This window comes from Capra hircus, chromosome 11, assembly GCF_001704415.2.
Source record: "Capra hircus breed San Clemente chromosome 11, ASM170441v1, whole genome shotgun sequence".
NCBI lineage: Eukaryota > Metazoa > Chordata > Mammalia > Artiodactyla > Bovidae > Capra > Capra hircus.
The window spans coordinates 59462705-59474267 of NC_030818.1; the positions used below are offsets into that span (position 1 = coordinate 59462705).

Below are 11563 nucleotides of genomic sequence, written 5' to 3' on the forward strand. Positions count from 1 at the left end.
GTTGGGAAGATCCCCTGAAGAAGGAAATGGCAATCCACTCCAGCACTATTGCCTGGAAAATTCCATGGACAGAGAAGCCTGGTAGGCTACAGTCTATGGAGTCGCAAAGAGTTGGACACGACTGAGCGATTTCATTCATTCATTCATCATAAAGGTTTCTGCAGGTGGAGGGAGAAATAAAATAGTTTGCAATTATAATCATTCTAATAAAGACAAAATGCAAATTAATAAACCAGGGAAATTACCAAATGTACAGGAAACAACTTTAAATAACAAATATAATTGTAAGATCTAGAAAATTACTTTGATGCAAGTAATTTTCTCCTTTTTCTTCAAAAAGTGTAAATACCAGGGACATTTTTTAAGAAAATTCATTTTTCTTCCTTTTACTTTTTTTTTTTTTTTTGGTATCAGAAAAAAATCTAATGTTTCTAAAGTACTTTTATGCTTTCATTGTGGCAATAAAAAGGTAATATTCAGGAAACATACTCTTTTTTTATTCTCATCTATTTAACCACCAGAATTTCATTGACCTCAGAGTTTGATATATGTTTTCTTCCATGGTTACTCTTGGGAGCAAAATATAACATGTAATATTAGAATGATGTTTTTTGTATGTTTTCAATATGCCTAGCTAGATATAATGATGCAATCTCTGCAAATTCTTCAGAAGCTGCTTCCAATGCCTTAGTAGAAGAAATGATTGCTATGAATAGTCAGCTGAATGTATAAAAGGACTTTGAACTTTAGGAGAGGAGTTTTTTGTTGAGCTCCTCTCTGCCGCTTTAACTCGATGTCATTCTGTGCATTTCTCAGACCATTAGAAATTTTCAGTATATTGTGCTGAAAGTTCAAAAGCCTCTAATGGAGATCACAGGAGACGATCCTTGGAAGTGTAGTCTAAGCATCATAGGAGTCTAGGAAAATCATTAAAAACTACTGATAGCTAGATGAGAAAACATTCCAGCCCCTACAACAAACTTAAAGAAGTGTAGGAAGAAGTATAAAACTAAACAGACACTAAAGATCTTTTTCCTAAAAACGTGAAAAAAAAAATTTAAATACAGTAGGATATAATCAGAAAATCTAAGCAAAGAAAGAGGATTTTTAGAGCTATAGTAAAGTGTACTATATTTATATTCAACAAATGTGTGAAACACTTTCTACCTACATTACTTAGTTTAATACATTTTTTTGTGCTGCCAAATTGAGAAAACTTCAACTGAAGAGTACTGATTGAAAGGATGACATCTTCAGAGTAGATTAACAAAGGATTATCCAGGGACAACTTGGAAATCAGATTCTGGGTGCATATTTCTGCAAGGGAGCTAGAGAGATGGCAGAACATTTACGCACCTCTCTGTTCATCCTCTTAACCGTGTCCTCACACCCCTACTGTCTGCTCTTTCTGAGACACAATTGCTCTCCTCTGTTCTGCTTTCTGTTTTTAAATATTTAATTAGAATTTATTATTATCTTAGTTTTTGGGTTTTTTTTTGTTTTTTTTTTTTTTTGTCCCAATAGTGCTTGATCTTTAAACCTTTGGCATCCAGAAGGACTGGTTAGGCAACTTCTATAAAAGTGATACCTAGAAAGTTGTGGCATGGAAAGGGTAGTATGCATTGTTGAACAAGTGGCCAAAGGTATGATCAACTAGTGGACAATAGGACCAGAAAATGAATAGAAAGGTGATAAATATCTGTGCTCCACCCTAAGCCTCATGCTGTAGGTACATTTTTTGAATGAGTAAGATTTAAAATGATCACAAGAATTCAACACCTGTTCTACCCCCTCTGTATTCTACCCCTCTATAGAATAGCAAGTATCCTTTTCCTAATTTGTAAAATGAGTGTAAGGCATCAAAGGGACTAAGTTTTCTATCAAGGTTTTCAGCTCTATGCACTTTGATGACTGAATATTAACCTATCCTTGGTTTATTTTGACTAAAAACATTGTAAGCTCTTTGAAGACAAATATGATGTATTATGCATGTTGTTTTCATCACAATGCTTTTAGTATAAGGAACAATGTGATGGATTCGCAAAAATAATTCTAAAATGGTCATTTTGCTAAATTATCAAACTTGAAAGATCCACGCAGAGAAAGCAGAACTTTGAATGTTATTTTTGTGTTCAGTTTTATTTTAAAAATTCCTCTATAGTAATCTGAAAAAAAAGGAAAAAAAATGCTGCACTTGATCAAGAATGGAAGGAAATCAATTTAAATGACATTAAAAATAAGGACTGAATTTTGTATGTGTTGGTAGTGACCAACAGCTTCTGATAATGAAGATATTAATTGAATCATATGTACATTTTACTATACACATTAAACTGAGAAAATCATCAAATTAAATGTTAAGAATTCTTAATAAAACTATCAGTACAATTAAATATACTCTTATACTTTCCCCAACTTAAAATAGGGATCACAAAATAATTACATATTTTAACTAAATTCGAATGCAAAAAAATGGAGGGGAGGAAATAGAATTTATCATCAAAAATCAGCTAGCAAGAGTTAAATGAACACCAACAGCTATCTCATACTGGGGAGTAATAAACAAGGCTGGATAAAGAATGAATCATGTCAGGTTAATCTAATTTCCTTATATCTCAAAGTGACTTAGGAGATCAAGGAGGAGCAATAGATTAAATATATCCTGATGTTAACAAGGTTTTCAGTGCTGTTCCATTAAACACCATCAATCATTACCAAACAAGGAAAAATGTGGTGGAATCTCTCATTTATTAGGAGGGTTGGCAGAAATTTGGAAAATCTTTGACATAATGTCAATAACAGGGTTAGGAGATGTCTACCCTATTCTACGGTTGTCTAACATGAAGCAGCTGTTATTTATATAAATCAGTTGTTTTCAATAGATCATATTTTTTAATATTGATAACAGACGCTAAGATTTTTTTTTCAGTATAGGCTTACAAATATAAGAAAAAAGAAGAATTTTGCTATAACTTCCTCAGCTATTAAAATAGAAATATTGATAGGGATTAGTCAAACTGCTGCTGCAACAAATAAACCATGTGAATGCTTATCACAGTGCTGGGCATATAACATTACTTCATTCAAAAATTGTTCCTTCTACCATTAATTTTATTTCCATCAGTGTATTAGATGAAGGTTTTGACATGTAATTTTGTTTCTAGATACAGCATAGCATGTGCAGGCTCAGTCACACAATCATGTCCAATGACTTGTGACCCCATGGACTCTAGCCACCTGGGCTCCTCTATCCATGGAATTTTCCAAGCAAGAATAATCCCTTCCCAACCCAGGGACTGAATCCACGCTTCTTATGTCTCTTGCAGCATGGCATACTTAACACACATTATTCATTGACCATCTGATGTGAGATGGTTTGATTGTATATGGTCTGGCAAACTCAGAGAGTAGGAAAAACTCAGTACAAATACATTACAAATAAGAGCTCTGATTAAATGTATAAATTTACAAGAAATTACTTTTGGCAACTCTTTCTGTGCCTGCTTGTTTGTCTATCCACACCTACTCTTTTTCCTGCTAATAAACACTTTTCTGATTTCACAACTTTCTGTCTCTATGTGGAAATGCATTTCTACAAAGCTGATGGACCAGGACCTTGTCACTGGCCACTGGCACCTGGTGGTCAAGTGGTTAGGATTCAGCCCTCTCACTGCCACAGCCTGACTTAAATCTCTGGCTGGGAACCGAAATCCTGCTTTAAGCCTCTGAGGCCACCCAAGATCAAATACAGTGCCAAAATGCATAAATTCAAGATTGGTCCAAGATGCGAGAGTAGCGGGACATGCTCATCTCTTCTTGTGACAGCACCAAAATCACAAGAAACTGCTCAACAGCCACTGCCAGGAAGACATTCAGTCACTCAGTCAGTTCAGTTGCTCAGTCGTGTCCGACTCCTTGCGACCCCATGAATCGCAGCACGCCAGGCCTGCCTGTCCATCACCATCTCCCGGAGTTCACGCAGACTCACGTCCATAGAGTCGGTGATGCCATCCAGCCATCTCATCCGCTGTCGTCCCCTTCTCCTCCTGCCCCCAATCCCTCCCAGCATCAGAGTCTTTTCCAATGAGTCAACTCTTCACATGAGGTGGCCAAAGACAGGAAGACACTAGAACTACCTAAAAAGATACTCTGCATCCAAAAACAAAGAAGAAGCCACAGTGAGATGGTAGAAGGGGTACAATAATGATAAAATTCAATCCCATAACCACCAAGTGGGGAACATTAAAACTGGAGAACCACAAAAGTTTTCCCACTAAAGTGAAAGTTCTTAGCCCCATATCAGGCTTCCCGTCCTGGGGATATAAAAAAGGGAGTAAGAATCCCCAGAGAATCTAATTTCAAAAGCCAGGAGAATGTGATTATGGGACTTCCAGAAAAGAGACTCCACACTTGGACACACAAAACGTCTGTGTGCACCAGGACCAAAGGGAAAAGAGCAGTGACCCCACAGAAAACAGAGTAAAACATACTTTCTAGTCTTAGAGGGTCTTCTACAGAGGAAAGGGGTGGCTGTGGCTCATGCAGGAAGAGGGGCACTGGCAGCAGCAGTTCTGAGTAGTACTCCCTGGTATGAGCCCTCATGAAGCCTACCTTTAGTCCCACCACAAGGCCTGTACACTCCATGACAGGTCAGTTCAGTCCAGTCACTCAGTCGTGTCTGACTCTTTGTAACCCCATGAATCGCAGCACACCAGGCCTCCCTGTCCATCACCAACTCCTAGACATTACTCAAACTGATGTCCATCAGGTCAGTGATGCCATCCAGCCATCTCATCCTCTATCGCCCCCTTCTCCTCCTGCCCCCAATCCCTTGCAGCATCAGGATCTTTTCCAATGAGTCAACTCTTCGTATGAAGTGGCCAAAGTATTGGAGTTTCAGCTTTAGCATCAGTCCTTCCAAAGAACACCCGGAACTGATCTCCTTTAGAATGGACTGGTTGGATCTCCTTGCAGTCCAAGGGACTCTCAAGAGTCTTCTCCAACACCACAGTTCAAAAGCATCAATTATTTGGCACACAACTTTCTTCACAGTCCAACTCCCACATCCATACATGACCACTAGAAAAACCATAGATTTGACTAGATGGAAGTTTGTTGAGAAAGTAATGTCTCTGCTTTTGAATATGCTATCTAGGTTGGTCATAACTTTCCTTCCAAGGAGTAAGCATCTCTAATTTCATGGCTGCAATCACCATCTGCAGTGATTTGGGGGCCCAAGAAAAGAAAGTCTGACACTGTTTCCACTTTTTCCCCATCTATTTCCCATGAGGTGATGGGACCAGATGCCATGATCTTCGTTTTCTGAATGTTGAGCTTTAAGCCAACTTTTTCACTCTCCTCTTTCACTTTCATCAAGAGGCTTTTTAGTTCCTCTTCACTTTCTGCCATAAGGGTGGTGTCATCTGCATATCTGAGGTTATTGATATTTCTCCCGGCAATCTTGATTCCAGCTTGTGCTTCTCCCAGCCCAGCATTTCTCATGATGTACTCTGCATATAAGTTAAATGAGCAGGGTGACAATATACAGCCTTGACGTACACTTTTTCCTATTTGGAACCAGCCTGTTCCATGTCCAGTTCTAACTGTTGCTTCCTGACCTGCATATAGGTTTCTCAAGAGGCAGGTCAGGTGGTCTGGTATTCCCATCTCTTTCAGAATTTTCCACAGTTTCTTGTGATCCACACAGTCAAAGGCTTTGGCATAGTCAATAAAGCAGAAATAGATATTTTTCTGGAACTCTCTTGCTTTTTCCATGATCCAGCGGATGTTGGCAATTTGATCTCTGGTTCCTCTGCCTTTTCTAAAATCAGCTTGAACATCTGGAAGTTCACGGTTCACATATTGCTGAAGCCTGGCTTGGAGAATTTTGAGCATTACTTTACTAGCATGTGAGATGAGTGCAATTGTGCAGTAGTTTGAGCATTCTTTGGCATTGCCTTTCTTTGGGATTGGAATGAAAACTGACCTTTTCCAGTCCTGTAGCCACTGCTGAGTTTTCCAAATGTGCTGGCATATTGAGTGCAGCACTTTCACAGCATCATCTTTCAGGATTTGAAATAGCTCAATTGGAATTCCATCACCTCCACTAGCTTTGTTGGTAGTGATGCTTTCTAAGGCCCACTTGACTTCACATTCCAGGATGTCTGGCTCTAGGTCAGTGATCACACCATCATGATTATCTGGGTCATGAAGATATTTTTTGTACAGTTCTTCTGTGTATTCTTGCCACCTCTTCTTAATATCTTCTGCTTCTGCTAGGTCCATACCATTTCTGTCCTTTATCGAGCCCATCATTGCATGAAATGTTCCCTTGGTATCTCTAATTTTCTTGAAGAGATCTCTGAAGTGAAGTCACTCAGTCATGTCTGATTCTTTGCGACCCCATGGACTGTAGCCTAACAGGCTCCTCCATTCATGGGATTTCCTGGCAAGAACACTGGAGTGGGTTGCCATTTCCTTCTCCAGGAGATCTTCCCAACCCAGGGATCGAACCCGGGTCTCCCATGTTGTAGGCAGACCTTTTACCATCTGAGCCACCAGGGAAGTCCGCTTTCCCATTCTGTTGTTTTCCTCTATTTGTTTGCATTGATCACTGAGGAAGGCTTTCTTATCTCTCCTTGCTACTCTTTGGAACTCTGCATTCAGATGCTTATATCTTTTCTTTTCTCATTTGTTTTGTTTCTCTTCTCTTCACAGCTATTTGTAAGGCCTCCTCAGACAGCCATTTTGCTTTTTTGCCTTTCTTTTCCATGGGGGTGGTCTTGATCCCTGTCTCCTGTACAATGTCATGAACCTCCATCCATAGTTCATCAGGTACTCTATCTATCAGATCTAGTCCCTTAAATCTATTTCACACTTCCACTATATAGTCATAAGGGATTTGATTTAGGTCATACCTGAATGGTCTAGTGGTTTTCCCCACTTTCAATTTCAGTCTGAATTTGGCAATAAGGAGTTCATGATCTGAGCCACAGTCAGCTCCCGGTTTTGTTTTTGCTGACTGTATAGAGCTTCTCCATCTTTGACTGCAAAGAATAGAATCAATCTGATTTTGGTGTTGACCATCTGGGGATGTCTATGTGTAGAGTCTTCTCTTGTGTTGTTGGGAGAGGGTGTTTGCTATCACCAGTGCATTTTCTTGACAAAACTCTGTAAGCCTTTGCCCTGCTTCATTCTGTACCCCAAAGCCAAATTTGCCTGTTACTCCAGGTGTTTCTTGACTTTCTACTTTTGCATTCCAGTCCCCTATAATGAAAAGGAAATCTTTTGGGGATGTTAGTTCTAAAAGGTCTTGTATGTCCTTATAGAACCATTCAACTTCATCTTCTTCAGCGTTACTGTTTGGGGCATAGGCTTGGATTACCGTGATATTGAGTGGTTTGCCTTGGAAACAAACAGATCATTCTGTCGTTTTTGAGATTGCATCCAAGTACTGCATTTTGGACTCTTTTGTTTACCATGATGGCTACTCCATTTCTCCTAAGGGATTCCTGCCCACAGTAGTAGATATAATGGTCATCTGAGTTAAATTCACCCATTCTAGTCCATTTTAGTCTGCTGATTCCTAGAATGTTGACGTTCACTCTTGCCATCTCCTGTTTGACCACTTCCAATTTGCCTTGATTCATGGACCTGACATTCCAGGTTCCTATGCAATATTGCTCTTTACAGCATCGGACCTTGCTTCTATCACCAATCACATCCACAACTGGGTATTGTTTTTGCTTTGGCTCCATCCCTTCATTCTTTCTGGAGTTATTTCTCCACTGATCTTCAGTAGCATATTGGGCACCTCCTTCTAAGGAGCAGCAGAAGAGAAAAAGAAGAAAAAAGACTTACAAAAACAAACCCAAAACAATTATGAAAATAGCAAATAGATACATAATTACGTTAAATATAAATAGATTAAATGCACTAAGCAAAAGACATAGACTGCCTGAATGGTTACAAAAATAAGACCCATATATATGCTGTCTACAAAAGAGAGACCTCAGATCTAGGGAAACATACAAAATGAAAGCAAGGGGATGGAAGAAACTATTCCATGTCAATGGAAATCAGAAGAGCAGCAATATTACTGATGGAGCAGTAATATTCATATCAGAAAAAAAAGACTTTAAATGAAGGCTATTGTAAGAGACAAAAAGGAAATTATGTAATGATCAAGAGATTAAAAAGAAAATATAACAATTATAAATATATGTGCACTGAACATAAGAACACCTAAATACATAAAGAAAATTCTAGAGCCATACAAGGAAACATCAACAATAACAATAAAATAATGAGGTACTTTAATATCTCAATTTCATCAATAGACAGATCATCAAAAGAGAAAAACAACAAGAAAACTCAGGACTTAAATGCATACATTAGACCAGATGGATTTTATTGATATTTATAGAGCATTCCATCTAAAAGCAGCAGAATGCACATTCTTCTCAAGTGCACATGAAACAGTATCCAGGATTGATCACATATTAGACCACAAGGCAAGCCTTGGTAAATTTAGGAAAATGGAAATAATATCAAGCAACTTATCCAATCACACCACTATGAGATTAGAAACAGATTACAAAAAAACTATTAAAAAAAAAAAAAACACAAATACCTGGAGGCTAAGCCATATTCTACTAAACAACAAATGGACCACTAAAGAAATCAAAGAGGGTATCAAAAACAACGTAGACACAAGGAAAATGAAAACACAAGGTTCAAAACCTATGGGATGCAGCAAAATAAGTTCCTTGAAGAAAGTTTATAGCAATACAATATTACTTCAGGGAACAATAAAATCTCAAATAAAAAACAAACTAACATATATCTAAAGCAAAAGAATAACAAGAAAACCTAAAGTTGCCATAAGGAAAGAAAGCATGATATAAGAGCAGATATAAATGAAATACAGGAAAGAAAGCAATAGCAAAGATCAATAAATTAAAAACTAGTTCTTCAAAAGGTTAAAATATTGATCAATTTCAGCCAGACTCATCAAGAAAAAAGAGAGATAACTCAAATCAATGTAATCAAATTATAGGGGTCCCAAAAGAAAAAGAGAAAAAGAAAGAGTGTGAAAAAAGGAAAGATATACCCATATGAATGCAGAGTTCCAAAAAACAAGGAGAGATAAGAAAGCCTTCCTAAGAGATCAATGCAAAGAAATAGAGGAAAACAATAGAATGGGAAAGACTAGAGATCTCTTCAAGAAAATTAGAGATACCAAGGGAACATTTCATGCAAAGATGGGTACAATAAAGGACAGAAATGGCATGGACCTAACAGAAGCAGAAGATATTAAGAAGAGGGGACAGGAATACACAGAACTACACAAAAAAGATATTAATGACTCAGATAACCAAGATGGTGTGATCACTCACCTAGAGCCAGACATCCTGGAGTGTGAAGTCAAGAGGGCCTTAGGGAGCATCACTACAAACAAAGCTAGTGGAGGTGATGAAATTCCAGCTGAGCTATTTCAATTCCTAAAAGATGATGCTGTGAAAGCGCTGCACTCAATATGCCAGCAAACTTGGAATACTCAACAGTGGCCACAGGGCAAGAAAAGGTGAATTTTCATTCCAATCCCAAGGAAAGGCAATGCCAAAGAATATTCAAACTACTGCACAATTGCATTCATTTCACATGCTAGCAAGGTCATGCTCAAAATCCTTCAAGCTAGGCTTCAATAGGATGTAAACCAAGAACTTCAAGATGTTCAAGCTAATTTTAGAAAAGGCAGAGGAACCAGAGATCAAATTGCCAACATCCTTTGGATCATAGAAAAAGCAAAAGAATTTCAGAAAAAAAAACCAACTTCTGTTTCACTGACTATGCTAAAGCCTTTGACTGTGTGGATCACAGCAAACTGTGGGAAATTCTTCAAGAAATGTTAATACCAGACCACCTTACTTGCCTCCTGAGAAACCTGTATGCAGGACAAGAAGCAACAGTTAGAACCGAACATGGAACAATGGACTGGTTCCAAGTTGGGAACAGAGTACTTCAAGGCTGTATATTGTCACCCTGCTTGTTTAACTTCTATTCAGAGTACATCATTTGAAATGCCGGACTGGATGAAGCACAAGCTGGAGTCAAGATTGCAGGGAGAAATATCAATAACTTCAGATATACAGATGGTACCACTATAATGGCAGGAAGCAAAGAGAAACTAAAGCTATTCTTTTTCTTTTTTTTTTTAACAGTCCAAGTCTTTATTTTTACACCCATCAGGCCATGAATTAATAGGGAATGGGCTCCAACAGTTTGGGTTCCTTTCCATTGGTCCTTACAAAGTGTGCTTCTCTGGGTGGAGCAGGCTGGCACTTCAGCTGAACCCAAGTCCCTTTCTCTTTGGCTTCCTTCTTTTTCTGATCATTTTCCTTCACACGTTTCAGGAAGCTATCTCGGCTCTTAGAGGGCTTAATATGCTCGATACGCACATCAATTCTCTTGGCAAGAATCTGCCCTTAACTTGTTTGTTTATAGTGATGCCAACAGCATGCTGGGTAACATTGTAGACTCTCCCAGTTTTGCCATGGTAACATTTGTGGGGCATTCCTTTTTGAACAGTACCCATTCCCTTGATATCTACAATATCACCCTTCCTGTAGATTCACATGTATGTGGCCAAAGGAACAACTCCATGTTTTCTGAAAGGCCTGGAGAACATGTAGTGGGTGCCCCGCCTCTTTCCCTTTGTGTTGTTCATCTTGGCGAATCACTGGAAGATGGCGGTTCTGTAAAGCTACTCTTGATAAGGGTGAAAGAGGAGAGTGAAAAAGCTGGCTTAAAACTCAACGTTCAGAAAACAAAGATCATGGCATCCGATTCCATTACTTCATGGTAAATAGATGAGGAAAAAGTGGAAGCTTTTTATTTTCTTTTCTTGGGCTCCAAACTCACTACAATGACTGCAACCATGAAATTAAAAGACACTGGTTCTTTGGAAGAAAAGATATGACAAACCTAGACAGTATATTAAAAAACAGAGACATCACCTTGTCAACAAAGGTCCATCTAGTCAAAGCTGTGATTTTTCCAGTAGTCATATACAGATGTGACAGTTGAACCATAAAGAAGGCTGAGTGCCTAAGAACTGTTGCTTTCAAACTGTGTTGCTGAAGAAGATTCTTGAGAATCCCTTGGACAGCAAGGAGATCAAACCAGTCAATCCTAAAGGAAATCAGCCCTGAATACTCATTGTAAAGACTTATCCCGAAGATGAAGCTCCAGTAATGTGGCCACCTGATGTGAAGATCTGACTCATTGGATAAGATCTTGATGTTGGGAAAGATTGAGGGCAGGAGAAGAAGGAGGGCAACAGAGGATGAGATGGTTGGATGGCATCACTGACTCAATAAATATGACTTTTAATAAACCCTGGAAGATAGTGAAAGACAGGGAAGCCTGACATGCTGCAGTCCCTGTGGTTGCAAAGAGTCAGAAACAACTTAGTGACAGACCACAAATGCATATATATGGACTCTAGTGACTAAAGCGACTTGGCACACAAGTACGCATTGAATCTAGAACGATGGTACTG

General features: G+C 38.6%; 1 pseudogene; it reads right to left on the reverse strand.

Moving 5' to 3' along the window:
* Positions 10248-10751, reverse strand: LOC102170243 (annotated as a pseudogene).